Source organism: Hordeum vulgare, chromosome 4H (genome assembly GCF_904849725.1).
Source record: "Hordeum vulgare subsp. vulgare chromosome 4H, MorexV3_pseudomolecules_assembly, whole genome shotgun sequence".
Classification (NCBI taxonomy): Eukaryota; Viridiplantae; Streptophyta; class Magnoliopsida; order Poales; family Poaceae; genus Hordeum; species Hordeum vulgare.
Genome location: NC_058521.1, coordinates 29,104,986 through 29,118,421, shown reverse-complemented (window position 1 = coordinate 29,118,421; position 13,436 = coordinate 29,104,986).

Here is a 13,436-nt window from a genome sequence, read left to right as displayed (position 1 = left end):
CTATATATACTAGAGTAATTCGAGGCAGCCCTAACCCTAATTGCCACGTGCTCCCTCTACTCCATCTAGATCGGTTTCTCCTCTAGTCTAGTTCGGTGGTGCTTAGGCGAATCCCTGCTGGATTAGTTCACCACAACCACCACCACGCCGTTGTGCTAGATAACTCTTCTACCTCTCCGCCCCTCTTGCTGGATCAAGAAGGAGGCTATCTTCATCGAGTTTTACATGTGCTAAACGCGGAGGTGTCGCCCGTTCGGCACTAGATCGGGATAGATCGTGATGGGATCGTGGGAGGGATCGTGATGACATCGCAGGACGGGCTGCAATTTGAATCCCAAAAATGTTCCACTACATCAACCGTGTTATATACGGTTCCGCTTAGCAATTTACAAGGGTATGTAGATTCACTCTCCCCTCTCGTAGATGATCATCACCATGGATAGGTACTGCGTGTGCGTAGCAAAATTTTTGTTTCCCATGCTACGTTCCCCAACAGTGGCATCATGAGCTAGTTTAATGCGTAAATGATATCTCGAGTAGAACACAAAAGATTTGTGGGCGTTGATGTTCAATTTGCTGCCCTCCTTAGTCGTTTCTTCATTCGGCGGTATTGTTGGATTGAAGCGGCCCGAGCCAACTTTACTCGTACGCTTACGAGAGACCGGTTTCATCGAGTGACATGCAACTTGTTGCATAAAGATGACTGGCGGGTGTCTGTTTCTTCATCTTTAGTTGAATCATATTTGACCGAGGCGGTCCTTGGAGAAGATTAAATAGCAATTTGCATATCACCGTTGTAGCTTTGCGTAAGTAAGATGCGATCATACTAGATACCCATAGCAGCCACGTAAAATTTGAAACAACAAATTACAGGACGTCTAACTTGTTTTTGGAGGGTATGCTTGTGATATGATATGGCAATGACATGATATGACATATTGGATGTATGATAGGATCATGTTGTAATTGTTAAATATCGACTTGCACATCGATGCTTTGGCAACCGGCAGGAGCCATAGGGTTGTCTTTAATTATTTTGCGCTTGGAGATCATTTGCTTTATCGCTAGTCAGTAGCTTTAGTAGTAACAACATAGTTAGCGCGACAACCTCGATAGAAGCACAATGATGGAGATCATGGTGTGGCGTCGGTGACGATGGAGATCATGTGGTGCTTTGATGATGGAGATCAAGAAGCACAAGTTCATGGCCATATCATGTCACTTATGATTTGCATGTGATGTTAATCCTTTTATGCACCTTGTTTTTCTTAGGACGACGGTAGCATTATAAGGTGATCCCTCGCTAAAATTTCAGGATAAAATTGTGTTCTCCCCGACTGTGCATTGTTGCTATAGTTCGTCGTTTCGAGACACCACGTGATGATCGGGTGTGATAGACTTAACGTTCACATACAACGGGTGCAAAACAGTTGCACACACGGAACACTCGGGTTAAACTTGATGAGCCTAGCATGTACAGACATGGCCTCGGAACACAAGAGATCGAAAGGTCACGCAGAATCATATAGTTGATATGATCAACATGGAGATGTTCACCATTGAAGCTAAACTCAACTCACGTGATGATCGGACTTGAGTTAGTGAATTTGGATCATGTGACACTCGAAGGACTAGAGGGATGTCAATTTTAGTGGGAATTCTTAAGTAATATGATTATTTGAACTCATTATCATGAACATAGTCAAAAGGTCTTTGCAAATTATGTTGTAGCTTGCGTTGTAGCTCTACTATCTTTAATATGTTCCTAGAGAAAATTTAGTTGAAAGATAATAGTAGCAATTATGCGGACTGGGTCCGTAAACTGAGGATTATCCCCATTGCTGCACAGAAGGCTTATGTCCTTAATGCACCGTTTGGTGTGCTAAACCCCGAGTGTCGTCTGTAGATGTTGTGAACATCTGACATACACGTTTTTATGACTACATGATAGTTTAGTGCATAATGCTTAAACGCCTTAGAATTGAGGCGTTGAAGATGTTTCGAACGTCGCGGGATATACGAGATGTTCCAAGGGGTGAAATTGGGATTTCAGACTCGTGCCCTTGTTGAGAGGTATCAGACCTCCGACAAGATTCTTCGTCTACAAAGTAAGGGAGAAAAGCTCAATCGTTGAGCATGTGCTCAGATTGTTTGAGTGCTGCAATCGCTTGAATCGAGTGGGAGTTAATCTTCGAGATGAGATAGTGATGGTTCTCCAAAGTCACTGCCACCAAGCTACTAGATCTTCGTGGTGAACTATAACATATCAGGGATAGATATGATGATCCTTGAGCTGTTCGTGATGTTTGACACCGCGAAAGTAGAAATCAAAAGGAAGCATCAATTGTTGATGGTTAGTAAAACCACTAGTTTCAAGAAGGGCAAGGGCAAGAAGGGATACTTCATGAAACGGCAAACCAGTTGCTGCTCTAGTGAAGAGACGCAAGGTTGAACCCAAACCCGAGACTAAGTGCTTCTGTAATGAGGGGAACAGACACTAAAGAGGAACTACCCTAGATACTTGGTAGATGAGAAGGATGGCAAAGTCGATAAAAGTATATTTGATACACATGATATTGATGTGTAATTTACTAGTACTCCTAGTAGCACCAAGGTATTAGATACCGGTTCGGATGCTAAGTGTCAGTAACTCAAAATAAAAGCTACAGAATAAACGGAGACTAGCTAAAGGTGAGGTGACGATATGTGTTGGAAGTGTTTCCAAGGTTGATGTGATCAAACATCGGACGCTCCCTCTACCATCGGGATTAGTGTTAAACCTAAATAATTGTTATTTGGTGTTTGCGTTGAGCATAGACATGATTAGATTGAGTTTATCGCAATATGGTTATTAATTTAAAGAGAATAATGGTTACTCTGTTTATTTGAATAATACCTTAAACGGTCTTGCACCTAAAATGAATGGTTTATTGAATCTCGATCGTAGTAATACACATGTTCATAATATTGATGTCAAAAGATATAAAGTAGTAATGATAGTACCACTTACTTGTGGCACTGCCACTTGAGTCATATTGGTATAAAATGCATGAAGAAGCTCCATGTCGATGGATCTTTGGACTCGCTCGTTTTTGAAAACTTTGAGACATGTGAACCATGTCTATTGGTATAAACACATGAAGAAACTACATGCAGATGGATCGTTTGGACTCACTTGGTTTTGAATCACTTGAGACATGCAAATCATACCACATGGGCAAGATGACTGAAGGCCTTGTTTTCAAGTGAGATGGAACAAGAAAGTAACTTATTGGAAGTAATACATTATGATGTATGTAGTCCAATGAGTGCTGAGGCACGCAGTGGATATCGTTATGTTCTTACTTCACACATGATTTGAGTAGATAGTAGTATATTTACTTGATGAAACACAAGTCTGAATTATTGAAAGGTTCAAGTAATTTCAGAGTGAAGTTGAAGATCGTCGTGACAAGAGGATGAAATGTTTACGATATGATCGTAGAGATGAATATCTGAGTTGCGAGTTTGGTACACATTTAAGACAATGTAAAAATTGTTTCACAACTCATGCCACCTAGAACACCATAGTGTGATGGTGTGTCTGAACTTCATAGCCGCGCCCTATTGGATATGGTGCATACTATGATGTCTCTTATCGAATTACCACTATAGTTTTTGGGTTAGGCATTAGAGACAACCGCATTCACTTTAAACACGGTACCACGTAATTCCGTTGATATGACACCGTATGAACTATGGTTTGGAGAAACCTAAGTTGTTGTTTCTTAAAAGTTTGGGGCTGCAACGCTTATGTGAAAAAGTTTCAGCGTGATAAGCTCGAACCCAAAGAGGATAAATACATCTTCATAGGATACCCAAAACAGTTGGGTATATCTCCTATCTCAGATCCGGAAGCAAAGTGTTTGTTTCTAGAAGCGGGTCCTTTCTCGAGGAAAAGTTTCTCTCGGAAGAATTGAGTGGGAGGATGGTGGAAACTTGATGAGGTTATTGAATCGTCACTTCAACCAGTGTGTAGCTGGGCGAGGAAGTTGTTCTTGTGGCGCCTACACCAATTGAAGTGGAAGATCATGGTAGTGATCATAAAGCTTCGGATCAAGTGACTACAAACCTCGTAGGTCGACAAGGTCACGTACTGCTCCAGAGTGGTACGGTAACCCTGTCTTGGAGGTCATGTTATTGGACAACAATGAACCTACAAGCTATGGAGAAGCGATGGTGGGCCCGGATTCCGACAAATGGCTGGAGGCCGTGAAATCCGAGAGAGGATCCATGTATGAAAACAAAGTGTGGACTTTGCAAGAACTACTTGATGGTCGTAAGACTGTTAAGTATAGATGGAGACGGACAATGATGGTGAATGTCACCATTAAGAAAGCTCGACTTGTCGCAAAGATGGTTTCGAAAAATTCAAAGAGTTAACTATGATGAGAATTTCTCACTCGTAGCGATGCTAAAAGTTTGTTGGAATTATGTTAGCAGTTGTTGCATCATTTATGAAATCTTGCAGATAGGATGTCAAAACATTGTTTCCTCGACGGTTTCCTTGAGGAAAGGTTGTATGTGATACAACTAAAAGGTTTTGTTGATCTTAAGGATGCTAACAAGCATGCAAGCTCCAGCGATCCATCTATGGTCTGGAACAAGCATCTCGGAGTTGGAATATACGCTTTGATGAGATGATCAAAGCTTTTGGATCTATACAAAGTTTATGAGAAACTTGTATTTCCAAGTAAGTGAGTGGGAGCACTATAGAATTTCTGATGAGTATATATGGTTGACATATTGTTGATCGAAAATAATGTAGAATTTCTAGAAAGCATAAAGGGTTGTTTGAAAGGAGTTTTTAATGAAAAACCTGGATTAAGCTACTTGAACATTGAGCATCAAGATCTATAGAGATAGATTAAGACGCTTAACAAAACTTTCAAAGAAATGCATGCCTTGACAAGGTTTTGAAGGAGTTAAAAATAGATCGGCAAAGAACGAGTGCTTGGCTATGTTGTAAGGTGTGAATTTGAGTAAGACTCAAAAGTTCGACTAGGGCAGAAGAAAGAGAAAGGACGAAGGTCGTCCCCTATGCATTAGTCGTAGGCTCTAAAGTATGCCATGGTGTGTACCGCACCTGATGTGTGCCTTACCATGAATCTATCAAGGGGTACTAGAGTGATCCAGGAATGGATCACTGGACATCGGTCAAAGTTATCCTTAGTAACTAGTGGACTAAGGGATTTTTCTTGATTATGGAGGTGATTAAAGAGTTTGTTGTAAAGGGTTACGTCGATGCAAGCTTTGACACTAATCTGGATAACTCTGAGTAGTAAACTGGATTCGTATAGTAGGGCGGTCATTTGGAATAGTTCCAAATGGCATGTTGGTAGCAGCACCTACAGTATGACATAGAGATTTGTAAAGCACACTCAGATCTGAAAAGTTTAGACCCGTTGACTAAAATCCTCTCTCACAAGCAAGACATGATCGAACCCCAGAACTATATGGGTGTTAGATTCATTACAATCACACAGTGATGTGAACTAGATTATTGACTCTAGTGCAAGTGGGAGACTGTTGGAAATATTCCCTAGAGGCAATAATATATTGGTTATTATTATTTTTCCTTGTTCATAATAATCGTTTATTATCCATGCTAGAATTTTATTGATGGGAAACTCAAATACATGTGTGGACACATAGACAACACACTATCCCTAGTGAGCCTCTAGTTCACTAGCTCATTGTTCAAAGATGGTCAAGGTTTCCTGGCCAAAGACAAGTGTTGTCACTTGATAACGGGATCACGTCATTAGGAGAATGATGTGATGGACAAGACCCAAACTATGAACATACCATATTATCATGTCAGTTTATTGCTACTGTTTTCTACATGTCAATGTATCTGTTCCTATGACCATGAGAACATGCAACTCCCGGACACCGGAGGAATACCTTGTGTGTATCAAACGTCGCAATAGTAACTGGGTGACTATAAAGGTGCTCTACATTTATCTCCGAAGGTGTCTGTTGGGTTGGCATGGATCAAGATTGGGATTTGTCATTCCATTTGACGGAGAGGTATCTCGGGGCCCACTCGGTAATACAACATCACAACAAGTCTTGCAAGAAATGTGACTAAGGAGCTAGTCACGAGATCTTGTATTATGGAACGAGTAAAGAGACTTGTCGGTAACGAGATTGAACTACGTATGGAGATACCGACGATCGAATCTCGGGAAAGTAACATACCGAAGGACAAAGGGAACAGCATACGGGATTAACTAAATCCTTGACATAGAGGTTCAACTGATAGAGATCTTCGTAGAATATATAGGTTCCAATATTAACATCCAGGTCCCGCTATTGTTTGTTGACCGTAGAATGTCTCAGGTCATGTCTACATAGTTCCCGAACCCGCAGGGTCTGCACACTTAAGGTTCGGTGATGTTTCGGTATAGTTGAGTTATAGATGTTGGAAACCAAAAGTTGTTCGAAGTCCCGCATGAGATCCTCGACGTCATGTAACACCCTGGATTTTGCCCATTTCTTTTTCTTTGATTTTTATCTAGATTTGCTTTTCTGTGGTTTGATAATTTTGAAACCTAAAAGGATTACCCTTGATTTCTTTTTCTTAGTGGCTTGCCAACCTTCAAACCACCCCAAGACCTAGCCATTTCCATCTTGAGCCAATTCCAAGATTCTTTTCCAAGGGAATATTCCTTTTTCTTTTAAAGGAATAATCATGTTTGCCTTGAGTTATGAAGCAACCCCCATTTCAATATCTCCAAAAATTCCCAAATAATTCTCATAAATCTATTGGGTCATATCTTCCTCAGATATGACAAAATATTTCCTTGCCATGTTCAAGATATTTCCCAAAAATTCCTTTTCTGATTTTGCCCTATCTGACGAGTTGTGAAGAAAGTACCCTTTTTATTTGATTGATTGCTCTCAAAATTTGTGGGCACTCTTTCCTATCCATATCATTGCCTCATGCCAAAATTTAACTCAATTTAGATAATAAGTATTTCTTGGCAAATTTCCAAAGTTTCTGATTCAAAAGAAGCTTTGTGAAGCAAGTGCTATCTAGGAGTGTTCAAATGAGTTGAATCTTCGCCATTATCTCCATATGCTCAAATAATGCCTCTCCACCAAATTTGAGCGTCACACCTTCAACCCTATGACCATAGCTTCAAATATTTGTCTCTAGTCATTATTTGGATTTGTGAAGCAACTATATTTTATATTGCTACATAAATTCTGGATTTTTACCAAGACATTCTCCTATCTATAAAACCTTGCTAAACCAATTTTGACCCCATTTTATCTAGCCAATTAATCCCACTAACTCTTCTAAGTTTCTGTCCAGTGAGAAACTCTATGAAGGAAGTGCCACTTGGGCTTATCAAGATGGCATGAATTTTATACAGCATCCTCTCATGCCCAAATTATTCATCTCCTCCAAGTTGGAGCTCAGTCCAAGCATGTATGTGAGTGCCACTTCAAAATTCCTAATCTTGACCAGATTAGCCAGTTCCAAAGCAACCCTGTCCAATTTTGATCCTGTGCTCCTCAAATTTCACAGGATTGTAGTCCTTCCTACCCTAAGCCTCCCAGACATAACCTTTTCTCTTATCTATTTCCTCTTGACCAAAGTGTCAGTGCCAAGTTGGCAACAGCAAGCTTGTGGTGACTTTTGCCATTTCCCGAGTGCTCCCTTTGCTGATCCATCACCTCCGGGCTGCCTTGGGGACCAAGGACTCCACCCCAGACAAGGTGGGTCAGCCCCTCTTGTCTCCTCAACACCAGGCGTGCTGACCACGCCTGTGCCATGCCAAACGCGCGATCTGTGCAGTCGAGCCCCTCGTCCTCGTCGGTTTCGTCTTCTCCTTGACACCTCAGCATGTCTAGGAGCTTCGCATGTCGTCTTCCTTCGCCCTGGACCCATCTCACCCCCTCGAGTCCCCTCCTTCGTTGTGCGGCAGCCGCGCCGGTGCGGAGCTCTCCCGAGCCTTCCCGAGATTGCGTGAGCCGTCCCCTCCCCTCCTCTATGCTGCTCGACACCGCTACCGGCTAGCCACGCCACCCCCACGGCTCCAGTGTTCGGCTAAGGTTGCTGCAGCGGCTGTCCTCATCGCCTCCCCATGGCCGCCCATATATAGGCCGCCCCGGAGCCACTCGAGCTCGCAGTCAACCTCCTCTCTCTCCTGTGCCCCTCCCCAACCTCTTGCACGAGCCCTGGAGCTCCTCCCCGCCCCTATTAGCCGCCACGTCCACCGGTGAGCCTCAGCCAAATTCCGGCGAGCCCCACCCCTTCTCTCCCTTCCACCACTACCTGAGGCCTCCACCTCCACTCTGGAACCACCCCAGCATCCCTTCCCCTCCTACGGTGGCCTCTAGCAGCGAGCCGACGAGGGTCGAAGCCCTCCTCCACCGCGGGCGCGACCGCTTGTGTTCCGAAGCTCCCAGACAGAGAAGACCCTCACCAACCGACGAGTATCCTCCCACTGAGCGTGTTGGTAGGTCGCACGCCACGGGAGACGGCCAAAATTTCCGGCAGTCGTCGTCGGAGTGAGCCCCTGTCTCCGGCTGTGACATCCTCGATTTTTGCTACAGTGATGATTGTAATGAAGCGACAGTGATCCTACGCTAATGATGCCACGTCACCGTTAACTATATCAATGTTCTCGTGATGGTTGAAACCGAATCATAATTCGAAGCTTCGGGATTAAGTCAAACGTGAAAAGATTTTTATGTTGTTGAGATAACAACGTCGGGGAGTTATAAAGATTCCCTAACAGATTATAATATCAAGTCGGGTACTTTTGGAATCATTGATGATCCCGATATATTAAGAAAGGAGCTTTAACAAAATAAGTAAAGAAATATAGTAAATGAAAATAAATAAATAAAAAGAAAGGACAAAAAGTATAAGTTATAAATTATAAAAGAAAGTAAATAAGAATAGAATAATAAAAGGGATTAGAATAAATAATAATAATAAAAGATAAAATAAAACAAAACAACAAAAAAAAAGAAAAAAAAGGGACCAACCCCTCCCCCCCCGGCCCAGCTGGGCCACCCACCGGCCCAACCGGCGGAACCCTAGCGCCTCCCACCTCCTGGCGAGGGAGCCCCTCGCTACTCCCTCCCCTCCCCCTTCGCGCCGCCAGCGCCCCCCCACGCTCCCCCTCGGCCCCACCCCCACCGACGCACTCCCCCACCCACCGAGACCCCCACAGTCCCGTAACTCCCTCCCCACCTCACCTCCCTCTCGGTTCCCCCACGACCCTCCCCTCCCGTCGCCCCTCTCCCCCACGCCAGATCCACCTTCTCCCACCCCCACGCCAGATCCCCCACCGAGCCCCTCTCCCATCCCGCCGGCGAGCCCCTCCCCTCTCCCGGCCGGCGAGCTCCCCCGTCGCCCCCCCATGGCCTCCTCCTCCCCCGGCGGCGAGTTCCCCCTCCGACGACCTCATCCTCCCGCGGCGAGCCCCCCCCCCCTCGGCCTCCATCCCGCCGGCCGAGGCCCCTGGTTCTCCCACCACGGCACCACCCCCCCCCCTGGAGACCGACCCCGGGAGCCCCGCCGGCCGAGCCCCTCGTCGTCGGCAGCTCCATCTCTGGGGGGCCCTCCTCACCGTGGCCCCTCTCGGCGAACCTCCGGGTGGCTCCTCCTCGCCGGCACGCCCGTCTTCACCGGAACCGCGTCACCGTCGTCACCTTCACCTTCGTGCGAACTCCGGCTTCATCGGGCCGTCTCGTCACCGTCGGTGAGCCCCTCCTCGGGCTCCTCCCACCATGTCGATCTCCTCACCGCCCCGGTTCCGTTCCGGCAAACGGGACCTCGATCCGTCGACGATAGACTCCGGTAGGAGGATTTGAACTTTTGGGTCATCTATGTTAGTTAGCAGAGAGTTGTTCTGTGTATGTTAACAGAGAGAGAGATGAGTGTTGAGAGTTTTAAAAAAAAAACAAATGTTGTATTCCGTATGGATGTATGTATGTATTTGATACCCGTATTATGTATGTATTTGCGTATATAGGCATGTGGAGTAATACGACATTGGTATGGTTATGTATTTGTGAATAAAAATCGAGTAAATGGCCTTAGGTCACTTACCGGTGGGGCCAATGCACCCGCTGTCTATGACAGGGAGGCCCCACGCGATAGTTGAAATAAAAATAAAAATAATGTTTTTATTAAATAAATAAATAAATAGATATAATAATTAATTAACATAACTAGAGTATGCCACGTGGGTCCCTCGTTAAATTAATCTGATTAATAAATAATTAATCTTAATAAAAACTTGTGCCTATGACGTTCGGAACCCGCTGGTCAGTTGACCGGTCAAATGTTGATGTCAGCATGACATCGCAATGATGTCATAATAGGATTTTATTAAATCATTTAAATCTGTTTTTAATTCCTAAATAATTAATAAAACTTTGAAAATTAATATAAAATAATCCGTAAGTCAGATCAAATTATTTTCAACATGAAAGTTGATCAGCAAAACGAGACGAACCCGGATACACGGCCCGTTCGTCTGTCACGCATCCCTAGCATAGCAAACATGGAACTTTTCCATCGTTCCCAGTATAACCGGTAGTAGCCCGAGACCCGGAAAAATATCGTCAGATATTTTTCCGACCCGTCTATGACGGATGTTCCTGCGTTAGCTCATGTCTAGCCTGCATCTTTCCATGTCATGCTTTGTGTTGCATCGGTGCTATTATTTATTGTTTCTTCCCCCTCTTCTTACCAGTAGACCCCGAGACTGATGCTGCTGCCGGGTACATCTACGACCCTGCCGATCAGTCCTTTGCCACAGAGCAGCAAGGCAAGCAAATTCCCCTTGATCATTCCTATATCGCCTATGTCTTTCTTCCTACTGCTTGCATTAGTATTTTTGCTACTGTTGTAGTTAGCTCCTATATCTGATGCATAGCCTGTTTTTAATGAACTGCTACTTTCAGTCCTGTACTTTAAATATGCTTAGTATAGGTGGAGCAGTCATCCCCTCTGACCCCGTAGATCAGTTGCCCCGCTTGTTTTCAAATCTCGATCTCTGATCGACGAGCCAGACCCGACACAGCACATTCACCCCCCCCCCCTTCATTGTACGACGCTACAGAGATACTATCGGGTACCGAGGGTGACACCTCACTAAGTACTCCTGATGATATCTCTGTAGTATAGCTAGTCGGTCGTGGTTATCGAGGGTGATTCCTCTTTCACCATTCCCGATGACGCCCCTGTCGTGCAACCCCTCAAGTGTGGGACCCCCGAGGGTGATTCCTCTAAGCCCACCTTGACGGGTACATCGTTCGGAATCCAACGAGGGTGATACCTCGGATTCCCCCCGATGTTACGACCACACAGTTACTCGACCATGTTACTGGGATCATTGGTGATTAGTTGTAATACGGGTGGATTCCCGTGAGACTGTGTTGTTGGCCTAATTAAAATGCTAATGGATTTGGGTATTTGATCTGGGTTGGTCGGAGACCTTTTCGCACTAACCGGCTACGCGGGAAGAATTATGGGTACTCGGCGTCGCGGTATCAGCCGAAGCTCTTCAGATGCCAGCAATGTAGCGGCGCGCGCCCGAGTGGTCCCGAGATGCATCGCGCTTTTGATTAAGGGATGCTAGGACTGACGTCGGCCTCCCACGCCACATGCAGGAGCGTGAAGGGGAACTGGGCCCATGAACCCTTTGTGCTTAGGATTTAGACCGGCGGGCTGGCCTCTCTGATTAGTCTTAGGTGGGGCTGCGACGTGTCGATATTCCGAGGCCGGGCAGGACCCAGAAAAGTATGTCCGGCCAGAGTGTTATCGAGCGTGACGGGACATGTGGTGCACCCCTGCAGGGATGAAAATTAACTATTCGGATAGCCGTGTCCACGGTTACAGGACGACTTGGAGTTGTGCCCCGATCTTTTACAACTACAATTGTTACTTAACTGGAATTAGTTTGCCTCGGGATTGCTTCCTCGCAGGGAGTCGAGGGAGGATCTTTAGGCGTGACCTCACTTTAATATTGCTGCAACAATATGACAATTAATGTGTTACCCCCTGTTCTACTCTCGTCTATTGCTGCAAGACCCTGAAGATGCTAGTCTGCGATAGGACTAGGCCTTCTCTCTCTATTCTCGCATTGCTGCAGTCAGTCCACATATAACCCTCCCTTCTTTGATACTGATGCATAATTAGAATAGTTCTGATGTAAGACTTGCGAGTACTTTGGATGAGTACTCACCGCTGCTTTGCTCCCCCTTGTCCCCTTGATCCGTTGCTGCGACCAGATGATGGAGCCCAGGAGATGGAGGTCCCCGCCGCCGACGACTGCTACCCCGACGGTGCCTCCTACTACGTGGAGGGCGCTGATGATCAGGAGTAGTTAGGAGGTTCCCAGGAAGGAGGCCTCGCCTCGTTCGATCGTTGTATCTTTTGTGCTAGCCTTCTCTAAGGCACCCCATGTTTTATGTCTGTACTCAGATATTTGTTGCTTCCGCTGACTCGTGTGTTTATCGAGCTTTCGAATTCTAGCCCTCGAGGCCCCTGGCTTGTAATATGAAGCTGATGTTATTTTATTTGTGTCTAGAGTTGTGTTGTGATATCTCCCCGTGAGTCCTTGGGTTTGGTCGTACGCATTTGCGTGTATGATTAGCGTACGATTAAGCCGAGGGTGTCACACCGGCCTAGCGCAAGCACGGGAGGAGGAAGATGGACCTCCAAGCAGGCACCACCTCCCCTCGGGTCCCACCGGTCAGTCAAATAACAGGATTGGCCCTGGGCCCGCGGGATTTTAAGTGGAGGCGCCCTCCCGCGAATCCGTCTCTCTTCATCGAACGCGTATTTTCAAAAATACGCTTTCGCCCTCTCCCAGTCACGCTGCTCAGGGACCCTGTTGTCATTATTTTTATTTCAAACAAGTCCGTGCCACCAAAACCTTTATATATTTTTATCCATAACTCCGATTCAAGTGAAACCAGCACCCACGCCTTCGTCTCGCCGACCACGTCAAGATGGTATCATTTCCACCATGTGATCTCATAGTGGAAATGACCATGTTGCCCTTGCCGTAAACATCCCCTCCTCCGAGAGAGAATTGTTTCCGGCAATTCCTTCCGCGAGTTTCTCGCGCTTCTTCCCGGTGGTTCCATCATCCCACGCAAGCCACAACTTTCATTTGCTTCATTGCATGGCAATATCATAGTTTCATTAACTACTTTAATCATAAATATATCTGTTGATAGTCTGGAATGTGAGTATGCACTGTTGAATAAATTATTACTGAGATGAGTACGGGACCGTTAGTGACTAGTGTATTACACACTAGCTGATAACATGAGGTTGAGATTACTATCTATGATTACTTTGTGAACATGGATTAACAGTAGTGGCTAGATCTTATCGGATTGCTATGATGTCG